The 20,692-nt window shown below is 38.1% G+C and overlaps 2 long non-coding RNA genes across 2 annotated transcripts; both read right to left on the bottom strand.

Moving 5' to 3' along the window:
- Positions 1-9,069: 9,069 nt before the first annotated feature.
- On the bottom strand, positions 9,070-10,191 carry LOC149629887 (uncharacterized). Its single transcript, XR_016374389.1, has 3 exons — positions 9,630-10,191; positions 9,402-9,552; positions 9,070-9,299 (listed from the first exon to the last, which is right to left on the bottom strand). It is a non-coding gene; the product is annotated as an uncharacterized LOC149629887 (long non-coding RNA).
- Positions 10,192-10,706: 515 nt separating this feature from the next.
- On the bottom strand, positions 10,707-12,252 carry LOC149629886 (uncharacterized). The gene is made up of 2 exons (XR_016374480.1): positions 11,316-12,252; positions 10,707-11,211 (listed from the first exon to the last, which is right to left on the bottom strand). It is a non-coding gene; the product is annotated as an uncharacterized LOC149629886 (long non-coding RNA).
- Between the last annotated feature and the right edge of the window lie 8,440 nt (positions 12,253-20,692).

The following is a 20,692-nucleotide window of genomic DNA, read 5'->3' as shown; positions in this document are numbered from 1 at the left end:
AAGTTGATGTTTTATAATCATGGGTTCAAAAATGAAAATTGAATATCTGTTACTTCAGGCAATTAATATTCTACACTTATCTTTCACTTTTTCAATAAGCCTTTGTCTACAAAGACAGTTTTTATTAATATTCGTGTTGGTTTTACATACATAATATTAAGGGTTCATTTGTAAAACACACACATTCCAATGATCATATCTTGTTTAGGATGTCTCTAACTTTGTCTTTGTTAAAATCGGTCATAGAGTTTACATTTTCGATTCGAAAACGCCCGTACAAAAATAACACTCACTGAACCAGAAGAGAGATGAGACTAGAAGTGAAGGGCTATAGCATTGATAGTAGATCCTGGCACTAGTGAACAAATTTGAGGATTTTATTCGCCGCTTCCATCGCGCCTACACTACAGAGAAAATAATTGGTCGACTTTCAAAAACATTTCCTACCCCCTTCCCCTCAACCTAAAGCTGCCGAACACGGACGCGGCTCCTTGAATCTAGTTCGGCCCCCGTCTACCGCCACGAGCGTCTCACGTTTTGGAGAGGGAAAATTCAGAAACCGCTACTAGAGGGCCAACCGTTGGTGTGTTATCAAGAATATTCACTTTCGCCGAGTGAAGAATTTGGTTAGCTCAGTACTTCTAGTCTCATCTCACTTCTGACTGAACTAACCACTATTTTTGCAGAACCCAAATCCATCGGCAGAAAACCCGTGCGAAATCATAGCCACCAGTCGTCATTTGAAAGTGCAGGGTTTAAGTAGCCCTTTATAAGGGGATAGAGCAGCGGGGAAGGATATCGGTATCGGGAAAAACAAACTTGATAAGAAAAGAGGAAGTTATAGTTTACTCCCTTTCATATCGATAACGGGCTTGAAATTTTAGTTTTTTTTTGCGATATCTAGGCCTATATACAGCCAGCGGAAATGCGGTTTGCTTTGTGAAATACTTCTTTAACAAACAAACCCGACCTGGCATTGAAAGATCAAGTTTCGTTTAAGTTATTCCACTTAATTGATTTAGTCTCGGTAGCTGCCGTTTGAAAAGAGATTCAGTGAAGCCCCCGTTCTTTCAGATATTAAATACCAGCTTACCCACCCGGTATTGCACGGGTGTATTTAGGGTGTTGAAACCGGAAAGAGTATCCCTGGTCTATGTTGACGCTACACAATAAGTATGGTCTTTTAACGAACCCTATCAAATATCTGTATGGTGTATATACAGGGTGATTCTAAAATGGTGGTATAACCGAACTACTGCGGGTTCTATGAGCGATTTTAAGTCGAAAATGTTCTATGGCATTTTGTCATCCAGGCCACCGTTTAAAAGTTATGATAAGGATCATTTACTGATGACCCCTTAAAATTAATTAAATTCGAAAACAAAAGCCCAGCGGCTTGAATACATTTTTTAAGGGGACTCACGTGTTTAGTAATCGCGCTCGCGATTTACTTCCCCGTGAACTCCATAAAGAAGTCCTCCACCAATGTAAGCTTAAAAATGGGTTCAAATGGGAAGATTAATGCCAAATTGAGAAAAGCCTAACCCAATGGGGAAATGCATTGAAAATTTAATAAAATGGACCAAATGGGAAGATTCTTGCCGGATTGAGAAAACCCTAACAAACAATCAACAAAGGTTTAATGTTTTATTTCCACTCTCTTCTGAGAATCGCAAAAAGAAGTCAAGCTTTTCAAGCAAAATTACACGTATTTTTGTTTAAAGCGGATCAAAACTTAATTTTAACAATTTGATCGTCAATGGAGTAAGAAGTTACGGAACACATGGGCTCTACTGCAATGTAACGTAAAAATTGTAAAGTCAGAAGCCAAATTAAGAAATCAACTAAATGTCAGTTTTTGGCGGTGTACCGTGTTTTGCCTCATGGAATGAGAGTCTGACTAGATGTTCTCACATTCGATTCTCAAAACTTGATGAATCGCTGGCTTTTGTTTGCTTTCGTGGCCGGATTTAAAATACTAACTGTAAAGTCAGTTGGAATTTGGAAGGGTATTAAAGCTGCAAAACGCGCAAGAGTTCAAATTGTAGTGGTTTTCTTTCATCTTTGGCGGTAATTTGGAAATGTTTATGAATTTGGAAAGTTTATGAAGAGTGGATGTAAAGTAGCATCGCAACGACCTTGACGACAAGTGGCCATTATCAGTTTAGTTTTTGATTAATCGCTGTAATTAGTGGAGGGCCATACCAGAGCCCTCGAATCGCTTTTTACTCTCTGTCCATCGGGCGCAATACAGCAGTCTCATATGGTTCCAGTAATGTAACCGCGGCATTCAGAAGTAATGCAGGAAGCTAGGAATGAACCAAAGCATTTCCCAGGCGAGGGCGAAGTGGTCGAGCATACCTATCGTTCTAGGCTCAAAAAGCGGTTTTCTAAAACTTGGTTTTTAAAAAAGCGGGTTGGTTTCGTTCACTGTCTACGCTGTTTAAAATCTAATTTGAAATAGGCTTAAGAATTGTTGGGAAGATCGTAGTCACGAGACTTTAGCACAGTAAAAGGCTGCACGTGCGATTACAAAATTTTTAAATGTTGGCGCGCGACGGCGAATAACAGTTTTAAATTTCAAGAAAACCAAGGCTTTCTAAACACGTGAGTCCCCTTAAAAAATGTATTCAACCCGCTGGGCTTTTGTTTTCGAATTTAATTAATTTTTAGGGGTCATCAGTAAATGATCCTTATCATAACTTTTAAACGGTGGCCTGGATGACAAAATGCCATAGAACATTTTCGACTTAAAATCGCTCATAGAACCCACAGTAGTTCGGTTATACCACCATTTTAGAATCACCCTGTATTTTTAAGAAAATAACTTTTTAAAACTTTTAAATTCAATAAAACAATGCATTTTAGGGATATCTTCGCTATCTGTGCCATGAAGCATTAAGTTGTTAAGAGATGGCGACATAGTCTTCGTTTACTAGGACTGAAAATAAAAACAAGTTGGGAAACCAAAAAAATGAATTACCTCTCCGAGTCGAACCGAGAGGTTTCTCTTAAATAATTAAATACTGTATAATTGATATTAATTATTTTAATCGCCAGTAATTTAGCTTAATTCTAGTTAAGCCGTTTTAAGAAACGTTATTCCTAAATTCATTTTAAACATAGCTATTGTTGACGTTTGAATTCCAACGTATGCCTCTTTGAGAATTTTTGGAAATTTAGGGTATAAAAGGCGATTGATTCACAGTAAATGATAAGAAAACCCGCAATTGGTTGAAGCTTTGGTGGAAGCTTCTCCGTTGGGAGGCTAGACGTTTCTCGTAACCCTAACGATGATAATAGAGTAGAAGCCAACTTATAGCTTTCTGCGAATGCGGTGACAGACACACACACAGATACGTCCAGTTTAATACCTCTCTGTGACGTCATCAACAGCCATATTCAAACTTATTTTAGGAATAACGTTTTTTAAAGCGATTTATCTAGAACTATGGTAAACTAATGGCGACTAAAATAATTAGTATCAATTATATTTATTTAATTATTTAAGATAAACCTCTTAATTGGGTCTCAACTCGGAGAGGTCTAATTTGGTTTCCCAACTTGTATTTACTAACGACTACAATTAAAAACTCAGAATAGTAGTTCTAATTAATGACTGAATTAAAACTTTAATCTGCCAAGGGTTAACCAACAAAGGTGCTTTGGAACCAAATCAGATTTGAGTCAAATATTAAATAGAAGCTCCACAACACATCATTTGAACCATTATCATCCCACGCTGTAATTTCACCTGCCCAATCGTAACCGGTCAGCCGTCTCGAATCATCCAACGTAAACAAAAATAACCCACTATGAAATACCATTTTACTTTGGGTGTCCATCGCGTCGTGACACGGTGAATCTTCCTTTGGTTCGTAACCCGGGCATGGACGTAGAATGAACCGGAAACACGTGACACTAGCAGATACTGGTTGACACTGATCCCATTATTCCGTCATCACTATCTGACGTTCGTATTTGGACTCGTGGTTCAATGTAAGAATCGAGCTTTGATCTTGAAACCTTAAACGGAGTCCTTGACAATTTGACAATTTACATTTGTACGCCGTATGCTATTAACTTAATGCTGTCATGAGAAACCCATTTCACGGGTTACCCGCTGCACTGTTAAATAATATTTCTTCAAGACACGTCGTCGAATTGACTCGGTTCGTTCATGAATATCGAATCTTCTTGGATGCCATAGTTTAGTAGTTTTCATCTTTGGTTCATTGGACCGGCTGCTTCTGATTCATTACTATTGGAATGTTCTTTATACAGATGGTGGAAACCTTCGACGGTAACTTCTCTATACCTTGTAGGTTACACTGGTAAAATGTGTGATTTTAGAAATTAATTAAGTAGTCGCATTCAATAATGATTTATCAAATTTCGCTACACAAATCTCTAACGTGTGCATCATAAACGCTTGACCAATGACTGTGGTTAATTTAGTTCCTTCAACTAATAGCGTTTTCCTTTGGATCCTCGCGGAGCGCTCCCATGGAGGAATAAAACTAGGAGGTCCTGTTCTTCAAAAACAGTCTTTAACGAAGCTGGAAACTACTACTACCATTATTATTGCTCCTTGGGAGCGCTCCGCGAGGACCCAAAGGAAAACGCTATGAAAGTATTTGCGACAACTCACTTGTTTTCTCTACTAGCGCCTGTAATCCTCCAAGTTCAAATTAACTCCGCACAACACCTACACGTTACCTAATTAGAGAAGTTAAGAATATTATTTAAAAGTCGTTAGAAATGGACTGGTAATATTGAAGCCTTATTTAACGTCTTTGGATAAAAATGTCACCGTATATTTCGTTTAAACCCTATATCAAGCCAGGGTTAAATTAAAAAACCCGGCCTAAAGGAAAACCCACGGTTTTTTTTGGGCATAAAAAACCTTTCATCTCTGATATCTTCAATTTTGATGAATTTTAATGCAAGAATAATTTCGTTTTAAAGATAGCTCGAGATATTTAATGTTTCAACTTCAAAATAATTGTTAAATATTTATGATTTTTATGAAACATTTTTAGACTTTCTTTATTAAGCAGAGACTTTTGAATTACAATTTCTACAATTCATGCAACTGCTAAAGATTAAAAACCGCAAAACCCAATAAAACCCGGTGGGCTGCATTTTTTCTAAGTAAAGCCCGGGTTTTTTAGAACCTTGCAGCATTCGAAAGGGTGTATTCAGGGTAGAATGGTACTGATTCACGATTTGATATTATACCTTCAGATATGGTGGATGTTTTGCCTTATTTTTGACGTAAATCGTCGTCTTTTTTGAGGCAAAAAAGGGGAGATTATAGCCCGCAATATTTTCTATTTATTACCTATCACCTTGGAAAATATAGTATTTATAATACTGTAATATAATGAAATGAAATGGGGAACATTTCCTACGCCCGCTTCCATTACAGGCATGGGCACACCGACCGACGATTGACACATCCGGTTTTTATGGGATGAAAATATTTAAAATATATACTAATTTCTTTTCGCTCATGGGAAAAAAGTGTTTCCCGATAAATTCGTATTAAATCCTGTTATTGTCATTTTGTACAAATATTTTCAACACCTTGACATTGAGACCGAGGCTTATAAGAAAGAATTCTACGCAATTTCATGTCACGTATTTCGAACGTTGACTCAATGACGGTGTCTGACAAACGTTGCTTCGACAACTTATTTTTTTAAAGTCAGGAAATCATAAACAGGGATCATAAACCAAATTGAAATTAGCAAATAAAGTGTATGACACGTGGGTGGTAGTTAAGCCTTTTATTGGCTTAGAAGAAACTCATCTCACTGTTCCTTCTGTTGACAGGCCATATAACAATCATATCCATGCACGTCCACACCACCACATTTAAATGGTATACTTATAGAACATAGTCAATAAACACGTTGGCTTGGTCTCGTCTCCATCTAAGGGATAGGATCACGTGATTAACTAAGTTGACTGTAGTACCATCTGTCGTTGAGCGACGAAAATAAATCTCTTATTATTCTGATTGGATTAGAGTCTGACTTTTCGGTACAACGGGTTCTGCGCATGGCAAAGTCAAGCCAATCAGGTTATCCCTTTCTCGCCTCAAAATCCGAGAACAAGATCTGAGCCGTTATAAAAATTCAAAAGATTTGTTGGTTGGGTCTATAGAAATTGTTCAAAATAAACTTTTCTCAAATTCAAAAATTAAAATTTAAATTAAAGCTCAGGTAACATAGCATTATACCTTAACAGAACGGCCTTTTTCAAAATATAAACGGGAAATCTATTAAAAATATAAATGGTCACTTATTACAAAAAAATAAGTGTTTAATTAGTCTTAGAAACGTGGACTACTGCGCCGGCATTGCTTTAGTGGCGTCTGCTAGTTAGAACCTCTTACGCGCGTGATCGAGTGGGCTATATGTCCTACCTTACCCTTGCTTCTCTCAGCCTGTGAGAATTCAACCAATAATTTTAATAATAGGGCAAAAGACCCGCACTGGTAACATCAGAATTAAACCTCGGGAAACACTGATCTTAGTTCCTGTAATCATTCAATTAAAACCTCTAATAACAGGATCCCTGCTTATAATAACAATCCACGTATATATAGCAGTAGACCATTTTGAGACACGCAAAGGTGTTTTCAATAAATAAAATTTCCCATAGGTATAGGGTAGGCTAGAAAGGATAACATATCACACCTGCATCGGCTCGAATGCAACAAATAAAGAATGAGAGTACCTACCAACCCGCCTCTATTTAAAAGTGGCGCTAGCTCTTCTAGCTTTCACCGTCTATACCCCTTCGCCCCATGGCCTTTTTTCAAAAGATTCGGGCCCCGTAGGTATGCCTGAAGAATTCCATTTTCAACCAGGTAAAGATAAATAATAATTTCTCTCCTCGTGGAATGTTGCACGTGCAAAAACATTCTCTAACATTTTTTTTTCTTATTTCGGAGTCACGCAGTCTTGGTTGGACCCTCGGAGTCAAAAATCCCACTCAAAAAGTTGTATTTTGTTTTGTTAAGTCGAGATGGTGCGGTCAGAAGAATGTGGAATTGTATTTTGAAGATCAAATTTTTGGTGGTATAGGGGAAAAGCAGACGACGTGCGTTTCATTTACAGGTGAGCCACTCTCGCGATGTACTAGGCCTAAAACACCAGTGCAAGTACATCTACAAACCTCATTTCTTTAGCCATGTTTTTGATAAAATGAAAGAAATTTTAATAAAAAACTAAGATAAAAACTTATTTGATGTTTAATGATTGTGTCTTCAAAAGTAGAAATTTGAATATCTGGGACTTCAGGCAATTAATTTTCTACACTTTTCTTCTACACTTTCTATCCCCGTCTTTGCCTACAGAGACAGTTTTTATTGATGAATTTAGAAGTCTGTCATCTCCAAGAACTAAAATTATTCTAGATACAAATAGCATAGGTTTATAAGGTATGCTCCATAAGTATGACTCTTCCTATACTTTGTAATGCTACTGAGGGACTTACAGCTCGAGCTAGTTCAATTAGAATGTCAAGCGAGAATTGCAGACTACACTCGGTGGTTAATTTTGCAGGACCTAGTTCCATCTAGTTCCTATTTAGTCTGCATTACTAAGCCCCATTTGACAGCAGCGCCCCACCAGGCCTCCCTAGCTTTACACTGAATCTATGACCTACCTCACTTACTTCAAGACAAGCTCCAGTTTGTAACCAGTCACAAACTTGAACATATCTTATGAACCTGTGTTAAAACCTACCAGTTTGCTATAACATGATGATAGAAGTTCTAAATATACATGCGCCATGCTGCATGTGGCAGCAATTTTTAAATTATTTTAATAACATGTTGCTGTTGCGCTAATATCAATAAGAAATGAAAAATAAAATGAACTTGTTTTAAGTGCGCACAAGGGGCACCCAATCGTTTGTAGGTGCAAGGTAATTTTCGATTCGCCATGTTTATATTAGACCGGCGAACAAAATGCTTTTAGAGGATTTAGATCTGGCTTCCGTTTCAATGCGGAGTTCAACTGTATCGAATAGGGGAACAATATGGTCTCCCCCTGGCTTTACAATAGAGGCGTTGAACGGTGCCCTAATGGATGGCTTTAACCAAAAAAACAAGCGCGGGACTGACACTGCACCACCACTCTCCTCAACCCCTCCCCATGTGGAAATAAGGCTCACGCCGACAATCTCGGCCCGGTGGTGGTTTGGTTACCATACGGAACGGACGGGGACATCACGCACAATGAACGGAGCGGAGACGAGGGAGTGATTGCCGAAACGATTCCCTCGGCTCTATTCAATTCCAAAAGAACGATACCCGTACCGTAAGGCCGTAAAAAATGGCACGCACGACCAGTTCACGCGCAGTTTGCAATGTAGGTGACGTTGCAGTCGATTAAAGGGACAATTAAGTAGCAGGATTAGTTTAGTCCAGTTGTTTGAAGGTTTGTTGTGAAACTGTGAGCCTTTTTCAATATAACCAAGAAGTGATATCTAGTTTATTAGGGAGAAGTTTTAAGTATAAATCAATGGGTCTTTGGTGGAACCTCTCCAGCCCCTTCTTTTACGTCAGCTGTTAATAGAGATTGGCCTTAAAATACAAGAGAGATTTGTACAAGAAGTGATATCTAGTTTATTAGGGAGAAGGTTTAAGGTGCTTAAGTATTGACGCGCCATAGTCCTGAGGTCCCCCTTTCAAAATACAAGGGGGGGGACGTAAAAGGAGGCCGGGCTATTTCGCTACACTCTCCTCAGTCGGGCAAATATGACTGTAATTTTCATACTCATTGGCGTCACCACGCTGACGTGAGTTTTCAACTTGAACCAATGAGATACTGGTTGTAATTTAGAGGCGGCGGGTTTTAACTCCGGACAGGCTACGTTTGGACTGGAGATAAAGAGGCGCTGGAAATCTGGAGGCGAATTTAAACCTTCTCCCTAGTAAACTAGATATCACTTCTTGGTACAGTGTTGTTAGTCAAGTTGGTAAAAGTATTGAGTGAAACTGAATCGGTACCCTTGATATCTGAAATATCTTGACTCAACGGCCTGGCAACACTGGGGGAACGGCAAAAAACCTTTTATTGTAAAGTATCCATAGGTTTTGATTAAGTCAAAAATATTTTTAACAAAGTCAAGTCCAGGAATTTCATTTTACAGTTGACTTGTTTAAAATAACACAGTAAAATTCTTAAAAAATTATCCCTCGTTGACCTCTAGTTTTTGTCAGCAATAATTCAGGGAAAATCAAGAGAAAAAACTGGCAAAAATTATCCAAGAATTTTAATCTGAAAATTAATTCAAATTGTACCGAATTTGAATCAACAGCAAATTAACGCAAAACCGTTGGTTGTTCTTATTAAATAAATGATATCGTCGCTTCGTGACACCTTTAGTATGAGAGTACTTATGTAGCGCTCATTGCAAACTGCTGTCGAAGTCAACGATGAAGGTTTTTGGGGCCGAATAAAAAGAGAAACGGCTCATGGGTCCCTTGTGTGCCGTCTCCCCATTGTCACGCGAGCGATCCATTTCGGAACTCTCTGAACAAAAAGAGCCGCTTTAGCTTGGATGTATGTAATGTTAAATAACAAATGGCCCCCTTCTCTCTCACTCACTCTCTCTCTCTGTGAGTAGCTTGTTTGTTTTAGGTTGATTCTGATGTTTTGATTATCAGCTCCCTGAAGAACGCAAAACGTAGCGTGCAAAGGTAGCCCTTGTTTAACATGTTACAGGATTAATAGAGACAAATCATTTCACTCAAGACGTGGTTAAAAATTTGCTGGTTATGACTTTTAAAAATGCTCATAGATGGCGTTTACTGCTCAGTTTAAAACTTCCAGCAGGGATACTAGGTGTTATAAGAGGGATGAGAAGGTCGAGATTTTTCACGTATGTTCATTCCGACGAGGGTAATTTTAACGGGAGTCTAAAACGCCCGCCGTCTTGTTTTTCCCCTTTCAAGGAGAAATTGAAGTCATATTCCGAGTATTCCTTCCCCATTTTTTACCTCCCACCCGGTCCTAAGCCGTTCCACAGTTAGCGCGCCCCTATTTCTCTCAGATTTCGCATCACCCTTGATTTGGTCTTGAATGGTACTAAAAACTAGAAACCCGGTAGACGGTCCTACTGCACATGACACGCCGATAACGCTTCCACAACTTCCCTCTTCCTTCGAATCCCTCTTAAACATCTAGCATCCCTGTTTCCAGCCTCCGCTATTAAAAGAAATTAAGCCTACACGTCAAATTAGTTTCAGTCCCAAGCTTTTTACTTTTCTAAAAGTGCTCAAAGATGGCGCCTACTCTTCAGTCAAAACCGCCCGATATCCCGCGTTTAAAAGAAGTTGAGGCGGTGAAATCTTTTTCACATAAACGTGGCTCACAACTAAGCTTTTTAATTACTAAAATGTACATAGATGACGCTTAGTACTCAACCAAGAACCCTTCATTGAAGGTGGACAATAATTCTAATTACCTTAGACTTCCAAAGCCTCGGAGAGTCGATAAAACAAATCGATTTATGTTTCTTGGCCAATTAATTATGCCTGGATGTTATTTTTTCAATGTGGATTTCGAGTTGATGGCTAATTAATTTACAAGTAGTTAAACATTGTTACTATAATCGAAAAAATATATAATAATTATAATATAATTCGATTACTAGTATGTTAAAAGTATTAATTGATACAAAAGTTCAGTCATTGTTTAGTTTATTTTTTTATGAAGACTTTTTTACAATAAAACTTGATAATATAATATTGAAAATATTAGTAATTAAGAAATTTCTAGAAATGTTACTTAAATACTTAAACTATATTTGCAGAGTTAATATTCGAATTCAGTTTGATTTATATTTACATATTTCGAATAATCCTTGAAAATATTGTAAAATCCATTTTCTCGAATTTATTTTCATTGTGCGATTATATTGGTTAAAATTGAAAAAAAAATTTTGCGGTTTTGAAAAATTCAAATTCGAATAACTTGATAAATCGATTTAAAACAGGCGAATAATATTAGAGTTCAAACAAATATTTTTATAGGGGGCATGCTTTAGATTCATGATACGCTTAACCTAGTGAAGCGGTACATAGCTGCTACCTCTAGTATTTCGGAAAACATCCCAGACCAGGTTGCGATGAACATTTAACGGAGAGGAGGAGGCGGCATCGGAGATGGGCCGAAATTTATATTTATCCTTTGTAGGTTTTAATATAAAAAGGCGGGTTTAACAATAGAAGAACATTTATTTTATTCCCAAAAGCCGGGTATGAATCGGGCCCATGAAAAAGGTGACCATACATAACTCTTGGACGGGGTCCAAGGCGCTGACAAGCTAGTTCCCCGCTTGGTGTCTAGCGTTCCGTTCCTAATCGATCTGCAGACCGTACAAAGGAGTATAGGTTGCTCGCTGGCCTCCGGGCCTTGGCTCGCCATGCCATACACCGGACGAATACAAATATTACGCCGCTAAAAACGTTAACGCCGAACGTTTCTTTACGAGTCCCTAGCGAAATAACGCCTACTGTTACCGACCGTCCGTCCGTACTACGTAGTACGTTTGGGTTCACTTCTCGGTCGGGGTCGTACAGTGCAATCGCGCCCCCAGTTCTTACACGCTCCACTAAACCATAATTCCCTTAAAGCTACACGCAGGAAAAATGAGGGGCTATTCACTGACGAAGATAGGACAGCGTAGAGGAATGAAATAGATAAATTTGTCTAGAGAAACTAACACACATGGGCGAGGCAGCCATTGGGGTATTGCCCCTCGTGCAAAGAAGCAACTCCAGATGGAGTGAGTTCACCCGAGTTCACTACACCAGGCGGGAGGTAACCAACTCGCACTGCCCCTGGCGTTGGTTCTTGGAGAGAGGGAGGTTAACCCCAATGACGGCCTTGCCCCTGTGTGTTGCTTTCTCTTTTTATAATAAACGATTTTGTCTATTGAAAGTTTAAATCAAAATTTCTGTCAAAAAGGTTTTACAAAGTTTACTAGCTAATTTTTACCTAGAAACTATCCTTGGAACAGAGCTGTTGGCCGTCCATGTGCGTCTCCCATAATACCTCGCGATTTGGTGGGAATGTGCCAAGTATTGGAGACTTGTGCAATTTTCAAAAACACCAGACCATAGACAAGTTCGTTTACTACAAACAGAGAAAGCAACACACTGCATCGGCGAGGCCGCTTTTGGGGTATTCTTCCAGGTGCCAAGAAGCAACGCCAGATGAGGCCCAAGTTCACTACACGCTGGAGGTTAGCCAATTCGCACTGCCTCTAGCTGTGCTAGGGAAATAACCCAAGAAGGCGGCCCCCGCCCCTATGCTTTTTGTCTCTCTTCTGGAATTAATGGACTAGTCTATTTTCCCATTTTATTTGTGCGAGGACTAGGTTCTATTTTAAAGCACAGGGGTAATTGAATCGTACGACCCTACGAAATTATAAGAATGGTGGAAGGGCCACATAGGCAGCGTTATGAAATTACCCCACTTTATTCGCTAATTATCAGAAAACGTAGAGGACTGAAATTGAAAATTTTTGTCTAAAAGAGTGTTAATTGTTTTTCAGAAAGTCTAATATACATCGGCCAATGTTTAGGGTATGCAGTATTGAAGAGCACCTCGATTGCATTGGCCTCTTTGCTCTGTAGTGCCACTCTTCAGTTCACTAAAGCCGCGTGCTTAAACAGGGTTCATACTAACATGGAAAACCTGGAAATTTGGTTTATATCAAATAATTAACCCTTTGAAATATCAGTTAAATTCATAATTACCTTGAAGAGTAAGAAAACAATTATAATGAGAATCGTGGAAGAACCACTTGCCCTAGAAGGCTGAAAATTTGCAGGAACGTTACTCATAAGTAGTAGGCGCGTACTAAGAATGATTTTTCCAATCCGCCGCCATCTTAATAAATGGCGCCCAGAAATGCAAAATATCTTCTCTATGCAACAATGTCCACGCGTTTCAACCGATTTCGCAAATATTTAGTACACTGGTTTCCCTTATCCTATAGACGGGCTGAATGGTCTTTTGGGTTCGATTTGTGGCCATCTTTTTAAATGGGGGCCAGAAATTTAAAAACCCTTCTTTATGGAAGATAATGTCCGCGTGAGAAGTAGTAATCAAAAAATGCATCCTTAGGGGCTGACGGGCAACGCCGAGTGCCTTCGCTCCTAGGGTGCTTCAAAAACACTTGTCGAATCAGTAAAATCAACCCATTCTTTATAACATTTTGATAGAAGTTCTTATTACACGCGAGCTACGCCGCAGTTAACAGCTAGTTAATACATGTCTTCATTTTGTGAAATACGATCAGTCACGCTATTTTCATTGGCAAAACTACTTCAATGTAAAATCATACACAGGCTGCGGAAGTACTGTTTAAAATCAGTTTTGGGAAATTTGGCAAGAACCCTGGTGTATTAGAGCAGCGCGGAATGAAAGGAGTTGTAGGAGTTTTTACGAGTATTTCTGTGGCTCTCCCGGGGGATATTAACGTATGGGGTTATTGCGCGACCCCCAATATGGAAAACCCAAAAATTCAGCTGAATCCTTTGGTTCCCGGTAGGTCTATATTTGTCTTTTATTAATAAATTATGAGCCCCGCGTTCGTCCGTCCGTCCGTCCTGGGAAATGTGTTAATACACAATATACTCTGCCCCCAAAATGTCTACCAAACTGAACATAAACCAAGGGGCGGGACTAAATCGTTTAAAGGGAGAGTGAAAACGTAAAACTGAGCTTTCGGTAAAGACTCACTAGGGGCGCTGTTCCATGTTTCGCCCAGTTGTTACCCGTACCTATCATAGGTTTGACAATAAGTTCATAAGGTATGTTCCATAAGTTGGTCACTGGTTACTGAGAGCTTGTCATGAAGTGACGTAGGTCATACATTCTCGTAAAGCGACGCCTAGTGAGGCGCTGCTATCAAAGGCTTAGTACAGCCTGAATAGTAAGATGTCAAAGGCTTAGTACAGCCTGAATAGTAAGATGTCAAAGGCTTAGTACAGCCTGAATAGTAAGATGTCAAAGGCTTAGTACAGACTGAATAGTAAGATGTCAAAAGCTTAGTACAGACTGAATAGTAAGATGTCAAAGGCTTAGTACAGACTTAATAGTAAGATGTCAAAGGCTTAGTACAGACTGAATAGTAAGATGAACTGCAAAACAGTGTCGTCAATTCTCGAACTAACTCTTAGTAAGTCTCTACCATTTCGAAGTATAGGTAGTGTCATACTCATGGAACATATCTTATAAACGTATGTGATTACAAACAACTTTCTCAAATATTATATACATGGAGCCTAGTACTTATAAATTAATTCTAATAAATAGAAAATGTCATATTTTTTCTCATAAAAAATTAAAATTTATGTCTGGACTGCCTGAGCAGGAAGCACTCTTGAGTTACACAAGTACGTTTGAAAAGTCAAAAAATCTGGAGCACCTTCGCGGGTATAGAGTGGCCTCGCTAAGCCTATAAAGTCAAACATGGGACAACCGAAAGGTCCTTACCCTTAGCACGGCATGCACCCCTCTTATTCTAAATTATCGCCACTCTGAGATTGGAGGACACAGTGTCGAGTGTGAGCTCCTCCAAATCTCTCGTGCTAGAAGTGTGTGATCCTCCAGAAGTCCCTCTTCAAATATGTGGGCCTAAGAGTGCGGGACAATTTTCGAAAGAGGCACCTCTCCAAGGCCCGTCTTTGAAAATTCTCTAATTCTCACCCCTGCATAGTCTGGCTCACCCCATATAACACTCTAGCATTGCATTGGGATCATCTAACTTGAATACAACCAACCTTCGAAAATATGAAAAATCCGATCAGACATAAGTTGCATATTAACGATAAGTGTGATGATGTGTACTATCCGTTGACGGAATGAATTTGTTCTGGTTTTCTACCCGTGTTATGCATATGTAGGGATTTTGTGTTGAACAAACTTGAAACGGGATGCTGAAGGCTAGGGAAACTATAAAACATACCACACTAGTTAAACTACCCGACGTTGTCCCGGTTTTTCAAGGGAAAGGAAACCGAGTAGAAATTATTGTCTGGGATTGCTTGCTCTCACCTCATTTCAGTGAGCCCGAGTGCGAACTGAGCCAGATTCCTCAAAATTATTGATAAACTCATGAGCTTGAAAGTTTTAGAAAAAAAATTACAGAGCTTGAACTCAGGCTCACAATACGTCACAAACAAAGTGAGCCTTGAGCTGTAATTAGCGAACTGTAAAATTAGCGAAAACTTGAGCTGAGCCCTCATCTTATGAATTTTGAGTTTCTTGAGCTCTAGAGAGGATAATTCAAAACTATGAGCCCACTCACTTTCAAAGCACGCTCACTGTTTTGAGACCGAGCTTATAACGTCCCATTTAGTCGAAAAGTTTAATGCGTAAAAACACCTATAACATCCTATTTATTCTTAGGATCGGGTTGGAGCTTACTAAGACTGAGCCCGAGAAAGATATTAAACAAGCTAAATTGAGTTTGAGCTGAGCTCAGCAAAATTATGTGAATAAACCCGAGCCCAAGGTGAGCTCATTTATAAAAACTAACTGAGCTTGAGCTCACACTAAGCTCTAAGGAAACATTGTTTCAATATTGTGAATTTCTATAAAGAAACGTGAGGTGAGCTGAACCTTAGCGCTGGAGGACACGTATGCGAGTCACTGCACAAACACAACGAAAAGGCCGATTCTTTGGGTTATTTCCCTCGCGCCAAGAAGCACCGCTAGAGGCAGAGTGAGCAGGCTAGTCTTACACGTGTAGGGAACTCGAACTCCGTCTGGTGTTACCTTTTGGCCGCCCCTTTTGCATTATTTTCTTAGCAAGAATTAGTTGGAATGGTCAATTTTGAAAGTAGCGTCTTATGACTGTGCATATAGAACAAAGATACAAACAAACAATGAGTTGTCTCAAACTTTGGTTCTGCCTCACTTCTACCAAAGCTAGTTTTCATTGGTACAAAATAATTTAACAAGTTGGGCTAGTGGAATAGTGTTTTACTCTTAATATGAACACTGGAGTGCATTTCAGACTTATTATTACAATGTTTCTCATGATTCCTCGAGTGAGATTATAAAAATACATATATATTTTTTCTCCCATTCCCTCTGCACCTTTTGGCTTTCTTTATTGAACGTTGTATGTCCCAGGGAACTTTGGGAAGTACATACCTTCCATAGTTCAATGATGTGTGCTAAAACTCTCATAAATTCACCGCCGTTTTTTTCCCAACGCTTTTCTTCGGTTCGCAGTTCTCATTCGTCGATAACATCCCGAAATCTCCAGCCCATTTTATATTTTGTTAGGATAGGTACACTGGGGCTCCCTCCTCCTTCCAGCAATCATGAATTGGTGCTACCAAACTTCCCTTATCATTGTCAACAAAATGGTTTGGGAAGAAATTTATTATATCCAAAAATGGATGGTGTAGTGGTAGTGGTCGGCATTTGGATAGGATAATATCTGTTTGTTTTATCTTTATCCATAATTTGAAATTATCCACGGGAAGTCTATGATTAATGCAATGTAATCACGAATAATTATCTGATTATTATCCATGGATAACTGATTAACCAAAATTCTGTGGATTATCTTGTCCAAACGCCGACCACTATGTAGTGGTATGATGCCTGATGAGAGAACAAACATCGTAACTTTAAAGTACATTTGGCGATTTTGAGCATGGTGTGATGCGAGCTCGGTTTTTTGGTTTTGAGCCGAGTCCGAGTATCAAAACTAATTTCATATCGAGTATTTAAATAAGTTAACTTTTTAGTATTTATCTAGTCCCAAATATTTACTTGTTGAGTATTAATCGAGTAAATTTTTAAAAATTAACGAAGATGTTCAATTATGTAATATTCAACAAAGTTTAAATGATTGTTAGTGAACAATTAAACATTGAACAGGTAATTTTCAAAATAAATACTCATGATCAAATTGTCTGCTAAAGTTCTAAGCCTTGGATTCGAGTATTTGTCTAGTATTAAAGAATTTAAAAAGCTACTCGAACCTTTCTCGAGTATTACAATATGTTTTTATCGAGTACTCGGCTCGATACTCGATCTTAACGAGTACTCGAACACCACTGATTTTGAATAGCAAATGTAATGTCTATGACATTTTGCATTATAAGGAATACCCCAAACTAATTATGATTGGAGGGTTTTACGGATTTCCACTTAAAAATAACTAATAAACAGAAACAAAATGCTGATTTAATCAAAGGGTTATCCGCATAATGCTCTAATCATGACTGGGTATTGAGTTTGGTATTTCGAAATTACAATTTCATATTGGTTTAGTAAGTTAATTATATTAGTACAAGTTCATTTTACAGTACTTGTAATTTTTAAATGCAAAACATTTTAATGTTTGTAGAAATGAAAGTGAAACTTAAAATTGAACAGGGAAAGTGACTAAAATGTCATTACAAATCTGAAAAATTCAGAAAGCTTTTGTCATGAAAAATCTGGGACGATCCTGTTGCTCAGATCTCGTTCTCGGGTTTTGAGTCGAGAAAAGGATAATTTGATTGGCTTGATTTTGCCATGCGCAGAACCTGTTTTACCCCAAGAGTCAGACTCTAATCCAATCAGGAAAATAAGATATTTATTTTCGTTGCTCAACGACAGATGGTACCACAGTCAACTTTGTTAGTCACGTGATCCTATCCCTTAGATGAGACGATACCAAGCCAACTTGCTTATTTATTGGTCTTTGCGATTTCTTGTCACTTCTCGTAGATATAATATTAACATTTTATCGAATCTTTTAACTAGCGACAATTCACATCAATTCCTTGGTATTACTTCTGGCACGTAGAACATGAACACTCGATGACATTACCTTTATAGTTCAACGCGAGAAAGTCTAGGTAGGCATAGAGGTGGTATCCGTTACACACAATAGGTCGTATAATGGTGAGGCGACGAGCGTATCATAATAGGAACCAACAATGGCTGGCCAAGTTTTCGACAAAGCCAAAATCCCTCTGTAAATATCCCGCATATTTTCTAATGGATGAATTTGGCTTCTTGTGTTAAACTGTTAAGATCCCCCCTCCTTCAAACCTCCCTAGTCACTTTCACCTGGCATTGCCAACAAAGGCTACCTGACCTTTCTAAGTCTCTTCTACTGTAGTCTCTTCTCACGTGGTAATGTCGCTACTGCTATATCCATAGTCATAAGAAAATATTAAGACCCAATAAGTTAAACTGAATTTACAAGAAGGAAAACCGTTTATTAATCGATTTAAGTATGATCATTAAACTTTAATTTTTTTTAAATTATTAAATGTTTCAAACGCTTTTTCTGGAGTATTTATTAATTTTGAAATGGTCTTCTCCGTTAAATTTTGATTTTTTTTTTTCCAATTAATTATAAGCAAATGATTTTAAATTTTACAGGGCCAGAAATGTTATATGATATTGCTCCATTTTGTTTTTGCGAGAAATTTTAGTTTTCTTAGTAATAATATTAGTATCGTGAAAAATAGAATATTTTTGGTTTATAGTTGAAGCGTTTGATCCTATGCTAAGGCTAGAAAAATTACTCAAAGCTGCGCTAGTGGTTATTGTAATAAATTTAATAATAAATTTAAATTAAAGTAAATATTCAAAAATTAAATTCACTTTTTCGGCATTAACAGTTAATAATGAAATATTTTTAATGTGAAAGACAGTTATAAATAGTTTTCACTTAAGGGGCTAGAGAAAATTTCACCCCTCTTTTTCAGCTTCCAATTCAGTGCAGTGTTGTCAGGCCTTCTGTGAGTCAAGATAGCCAAGTACTGAACTGCTAGCCTTAATTTCCTTCAGAAATTTTTTGATTTGACTCATAAAAGGCCAGGCAACACTGGGGTAAAACCGAGGGGGTAGACACTTGAGAACTCAGGTGTACAATGTCTTGAACTCAATGTACTGTCAAAGCTGAACTGTGAGCTCCGAAGGCTTTGAACTCAATGCACTGTCAAAGCTGAACTCTTTTGAACTCAGGTGTACACAGAAATCCAAAGCGTCTACCCCCTCGGGTAAAAATGTGTATATAATAAAATTATCTATACTTGAGAAGTTGTAATAACTTATCTGACTGTATAACGCAGCAGACTGCAGATGGTTATCACGTGCGTTGTGACGTATGAACCTCTGTCGCTACAGAACCTAAGAGCAGCAAATCAGAGTAGAGTTTTGAAATGATTATTAATCCTATATTTATAAATATTACATAATCTAATTCAGCGTTGGAACTATTGTAATTTGATGTAAAAAATTAAGTTAATTAAGGTCGGTAACACTTTAGATAAACTGTACTAAAACATTCCAGGAGTATAGCAGCTCATGTAGTCGAAAGGTTTTAAATATAAAAGGTGTTTAACTTATGGGGTATCATAGTAGTCAACTTAGGCTATAGTTGGATCAATTTCGTATAGTCCTTTGTGAAGAGGTTTGGTAGGCGTTTTTTCACGAAAACTCGGATAGCAAAAGACTTTTGGGACTTTTGGTCCCCAGCTGCAAAGCTCCCTTTTATAAGGGGTGACCCCCGTATATATATGACCCGGGGGGCTTGGGGCTTCGGCCCCTTGGCCCATTGTGTTTTGGCATAGGAAGCAGCGAGCCAGATGGCTTCACGCCTCTCCTAATTCCAAATTTAAATAAACCACCGCCGCCTTGTGTATATACCGATAACCATAGAGATTTCCGCCAAATTTAGCAAGGGGTTTCACCCCACCGAAGTATTTTCCTCAACATCATTTAGCTGTACCTATATAGTTTACGAACTTTGAGTAAGGCCTGAAATCATTTTAAACATTGTGAATCTACTCGAATTAAACGTAATACTTTTAATTTACACAAAATAGCTCACATATTAGATCACGAGATTGTAAATAGGGTTTTAGATAAATAAATGATGTAAGATAACAGCATTTTGAAAAATAAGCGTAAAATTATGGAAATTTTGATCGTTTAATATTAAGGAGAAAAAGGGCAAACGGACTCGCGATGGAACTAAATTGATGAACTTTCGCAGAGTCAATGTATCGAAGAAATATTTATTCATTTTTAAAATTGAAAATTAGTAGCCCGGTCAAATAGAAATTTACACGAACACTTACAGGGAATTCGAATACAATTTCATATCATATTTTACCACGAAAGTGGTATTATGTTACACTTTCTCTCTACTTTCAAAATATCAAGTTTTTAACATAAATGAACCAACGTTCCTATTTTTAAAATCCATTGAAAAATCACGAAAACTCAGTTTCGATATTTCAATAATTTTGACTTGTCGAGCTTGTTCGCCCGTTTGATGACATCACTATGACGTCAGGGGGAAAAAAGCCCGGGAATCCTATAGGCGGCGTCTCGAGCTTCTCGCCAGTCTAAACTCTGGGTCTGATTGCGGGAAGAGTGGCACCATCTCACGTGAAAAATATATCTGTGACGTCGGAGTACGGGGAAACGTTTTAGCCTTTCATAAAAAGTGGATTTCAAATAACTTCATATGAAGCATTTTCGAATGCATATTGCGGCCAAATAACCAACAGAAATGGGAGAATTAAAAGCTTGATATTTATGAATTGACAGAAATTAATTCTATCTTTTGCTATATAAATCAGAGGTTTTTCAAACGAAGCTTCTCATTCCCTTTAGGGAAATTTATT

Source organism: Phalangium opilio, unplaced genomic scaffold (genome assembly GCF_054372755.1).
Source record: "Phalangium opilio isolate 3A_F unplaced genomic scaffold, DU_Popi_V2 ptg000105l_1, whole genome shotgun sequence".
Taxonomy (NCBI): Eukaryota; Metazoa; Arthropoda; class Arachnida; order Opiliones; family Phalangiidae; genus Phalangium; species Phalangium opilio.
This window is presented reverse-complemented; position numbering and strand designations above follow the sequence as displayed.